At 50.1% G+C, this 4,648-nt stretch overlaps 1 long non-coding RNA gene across 1 annotated transcript; it reads right to left on the bottom strand.

Moving 5' to 3' along the window:
* Window positions 1-1,464: 1,464 nt before the first annotated feature.
* On the bottom strand, window positions 1,465-4,212 carry LOC144247847 (uncharacterized). Its single transcript, XR_013341335.1, has 2 exons — window positions 4,026-4,212; window positions 1,465-3,600 (listed from the first exon to the last, which is right to left on the bottom strand). It is a non-coding gene; the product is annotated as an uncharacterized LOC144247847 (long non-coding RNA).
* Window positions 4,213-4,648: the final 436 nt, after the last annotated feature.

The following is a 4,648-nucleotide window of genomic DNA, read 5'->3' as shown; positions in this document are numbered from 1 at the left end:
CAAGCACGTCCTGACAAACCATGGCTCTGCCCAGATCTCCCTCTGCTCTAGTGCAGTCCATTAGGAAGGTTTCCTACAATACTGATGGAAAACTATTTGCAAGAGCTTCCAATAAATCCACATTCCTCTTTGAAGAGTATATTTTATGATTGTTCTATTTAGAGCAGAGGTGGCTGCAGCATTCAGCGACTGATATTGGCCCAGGGACTCTCCTGAGGATGTCTGGCCTAGTCAGAGAAGCTGTGCCTTGAGGTCTGAGGCAGTGTGGACAACCTTGCTCCACATAGCCCAAGCCCGTCCTGTCTCTGCTCAGTCACCTGGGACCTGCTGTGTTTGGAGAAATGGCTGCGCTCAGGCAAAGAGGGGTTTTCTTATTTTATTTTTTGAAGCAATCTAAAACTCCTAAGCTTCCCTATTTAAAACAGACACACTCCTCAAGTGTGTGCCAAGTCCTAGGCACCTCAAGGAGGTTCCCCCTCCGCAAGGCAGAGCCCTGCAAGGAATGCTGTAGACACACAGGAAGTTCTGCAATGAACACAAATCCAGAGTTGGCTCAGGGCAGAATGAGAGCAACTCCTGAAGGACAGACCAGCTTTGCACTCCTTGCAGCTCAAAGCTCCCAGTGGGTCCTTGGGAGGTGTGTGAGTGACTCAGGAGTGAGGGAAGTGAGATGCAGAGAGCCCTGGAAGTGCTTCTGTGCAGACAGGCTGTGGGGAAGGGCACCGCACACCTGCCCTGGGCCGGCTGTGAGGGTGGATCATCATCCCAACCTGTACTGGCCATTGCAAGGGACTGCTGCCATGGACACTGCACCGACCCCACTGCGCCAGCCCATTGCTCAGGGCTGCTGTCACTGCCCAGAGCCAGAGGGGAGCCCTTGCTGTGGGTTTGTGCCGTGGCCGCCTGCCCTGTGCCGCGCGGGCCGGTCAGGCGCCGCGGAACCAGCAGCAAACACCAGGGCCAGGGCCAAGGCCGGGTCAGGCAGACAGAAAGAGGCAGTGCTGGGCACTGTTTGCATGGCAGCCCTCACTGGGACACCACACCTGGGTCACCTGGCCTGGCAGGTGCCATGGAAACCCCTGGCAGGGACTGATGGCACAGACCCTGGCACTGAGACGCTGCTGGGCCGGGTGCTGAGCACAGGGCTGGGCACACAGAGATGCTTTTGTTCTTGCTCAGCTCCCACTGAGCCAAAGCCTGGCCTGCCCCTCCTCTGGCCACGCTGGAGAGGGGCTGGGGCTGCGGGAGAGCTTGGGAGGGGACACGGCCAGGACAGGTGGCCCCCACTGACCCCGGGGATACCCCAGACCATAGGGCATCACGCTCAGGGTATAAAGTGGGGGGAACAAGGAGGAAGGGGGGACATTTGGAGTGATGGCTTTTCTCTTCCCAGGTAACACTTAGGCTGGAGGGGGCCCTGTTTCACCAGTGGGCAGGGTCAGCACCAAAGACACAGACACCAAGTGAAGGAATTGTGTCATTTATATCATGCACAGCTGCAAAGAATTACAAAAGGATAAGCTCAGCAAAGCACATCATCATTAGCAAAGCATTACAAAAAAGCTCAGCAATGCATCCAGTCATTGTTACCAGAGATTGCCTGGAGTGATTAAGGAAAGATCCATCACCAGTTAGCCTCAGGTTTTAGCATCATCCACAGCCACACACCAGCTGGGGGAAGCCATAGACTGGAGAGCCACTCCCAGACACTGGGAATTCCTGCAGGTGCCTCCACCTCTGCAGCCAATGAAGCTCCAACCCCAAAGCTGGGAGAGGACCCAGCTTTTACACTGTTTAACAAACAAGCTGGCATCACTGCTAGTGTGAGAACATCTGCTTTCATTCTCCTGACTGCTTTCTCCCAAAGCCTGGCCAGGGCTGAAGGAGGAACCAAGGGAGTTTACTTTGATCCTTCACCCCCAAACAAGGCCATACGAGGCCTTGTCTGTTTCTAAATACAGAAAGATAAATCCATGTTTTATCAAGGAACATATACATTGATCATGTTGTTAATCATGCTTCTTAAATGAGTGGATACAAATACATTTGCTTGGAAGGTTCATCTAGAGGTGAGTTTTGCCTCAGGACCTGTTCAGGCTTTGATCACAACCTGTTCAGGCCTTGGTACTTTGATCGGTCCTGAGACTTACAATCAACTACAACCTTCGTAACAATTCTTTCAGTAACACAGCTCAGATTTAGGTATTAGGCATAAAGGCAACTCCTCTTGTTCTACAATTAAATGCGGTTTAAGTTCATTACTCAGAACTATTCATGTTCCTTTTAAAACATGCTTAAATTGTTGCTATTCTCTTTTATTTACCAAATGCCTCTCTTTTCTTGATACTCTATCTTTTAAGGAAGGTCTCAATACTCCACTTCCCAGCACAGTGTCCCAGCAACTCACCAAGTGCACACACTGCAATGATGACAGGCCCTGCCATGAATGCATTTCACAGCAGCCTCTAATTTGGCAGCCATGAAGCCAATCCCACCAAGAAGAATTTTCTTCTTTCTGCCACTCTTCTACTGCTCTTTCTGTCAAGGTGATTCCTGACTGTTGGCCTTCAAACCCATCACTGCTAGCAGTGCAACATCCCCATCCCCTGATAGCCCAGGTTCCTCCTTGGCCAGCAAGCAGATAATCCGAGGCCATGCGGTTCCCTGGAGTCCCCATTTGTTTGTTGGAGCTCATAGGATGTGCTATTGGACAGTTTAACAGCATCATTTGCTACCTATTCTAATAATCCATTCAGCTCATTCATGTCAACTCCACAGGACAGGGCAGGGCACATGGGGCGCAGGGTGAACCAGAATCTTTTGGTTTCTGAAACCCAAGGCACTCTTTGGGTGGAAAATGTTCTCTGGGCCCTAAGTCTTCCATGTGCTTGTTGCTGAAGGAGCCTAAATGGTGGCCCTGCAGCTGGGAGTGGTGTGACACTGACACTGACCAGCTGCAGCACCCCAAGTTCTACTGACATTGGCAGTGATGGTAAAGCACAGAAATCTTCTGACACTGTAGCCTCTAGAACTATAACAGGGTTTGGTTTCTCCTGACGGGAAATCTGAGTGCATCCTGTCTCACTGATCATTGTATTCCTGTGTCCCACAGCAGAGTTTTCTGTAACTGTCCCTTCACTGACTCCATTACGAGGCAGAGACCATTGACAGAGTTCTGGCCACCCCACAGGGTGGGCCCTCCGAGGGAACCCCATTCCTCCCAGCTTCAGCTGAGAACATGCCCAGCAATTAGTGAGACTGAGTGCTTTGGCTACCTTGGTCTTTACATTTTCAAAACATTTTTGATGACTGATCCCTTGGTGAAACTCTGTAGTGTTTTGGCAAACAAAGGTTCTGGCTGACTATCAAGGTTTTACAAATTACAGAAATCTGTAGTACTGTAGTGACACAATTCTTCATTCTTTTTGCTCAATCTCATTCAAGTTAGGAACAATAATTCTGTTGTCCATGGAGCTGGCACCTTTTTAATTCCAGAATAATGCCCACAAGGTCCTTTAGTGTTCAGCTTTACCATGTTATCTGTGGGTAACAAGGCTTGGTGGGGCCCTTTCCCCTTTGGCTGGAAGAGGGCCAGGACCTCTATTTAGGGAAAAAAAAAGGAAAAAGAAAAAAAAAAACAATTAGATGAATTGTAAAAGATACAAATAAAATCCAAGTGTTAGTGAAACAACTTCTGTAACTTTGCATTAAGAGGTAAATGATCTTTTTAAAAAGAGAACTCAGTTATTTACATTGTAAATGTGTGATGGCATGGATCCATCTTACTGACCTCAGCAGACTTTTTTAAAGTTTTTGGGGGTTGTTTCCAACATTGTTATTTTAAATTGTGGTCAAAGCAATAGGAAATTGATTGGGGCCCTCCCAACACCAGACACGACTGGGAATCTAAACTCTGTCAAACCTCAAATCCTTTAGAAGATGACCTTCCTTCTCACTCTGGGAATGAGCTGCACATTCCCTCTGAAATTGTCAGGGGTTTCTTACGGATGAAAAATCCCACTTACGGCTTTTTGCTCTGGTTTGGAAGTGGGAAGGGCAACTCTCCATCCATCAGCTCAGACTGTACTGCCTCAGGAACACGGCTCACTTGCCAGCTTTGGCCACTCATGGCACTTCTAGAGGAGGAAGAAAGTGCAACTGCACAATTCCAGCCAAAAAGAAATGAAGAATGAATAGTGGAGATCCAGGCATTCCTGCGGAGATTCAGGGGGTCAGCTGGGACTGTGGAGAGTCTGGGTCCTTGCCAACTGGATGTGTGTCCCCAGCTGCAATCTCCTGGCCTGCAGGAGAGTCTCACTCACCTGCCAAAGCAGAAAGCTCAGGCACTGTGCTCAAATGGGCTCGTCTGATGCAAAGCTGTCAGAGCAATGGGAGGGCAGAGCCAGGCCAGCTGTGCCCAGGGCAGAGCCCAGAGCAGCCTCAGCACCCGCAGAGCCTAGCTGCAAGGAGAGAAACCAGAAACCACCCGTCAGCTGAAGGCTCCTGTCCCCTTGTCCCAGCTGCCCACAGAGCCCAGGCCATGCTGGCTGTGCCCAGAGCCGTGCCCAGAGCTGCCCATCACTGCTGCCTTTGGGAGCAGAGCAGGAGGGCAGGACATTCCCAGCCTGCAGCCAGCCACAGCACATCC

The sequence above is a fragment of the Lonchura striata genome, chromosome 34 (genome assembly GCF_046129695.1).
Source record: "Lonchura striata isolate bLonStr1 chromosome 34, bLonStr1.mat, whole genome shotgun sequence".
Lineage (NCBI taxonomy): Eukaryota > Metazoa > Chordata > Aves > Passeriformes > Estrildidae > Lonchura > Lonchura striata.
Note: the sequence above shows the minus strand (reverse complement) of the source record. Positions and strands in the feature narration are given on the sequence as shown.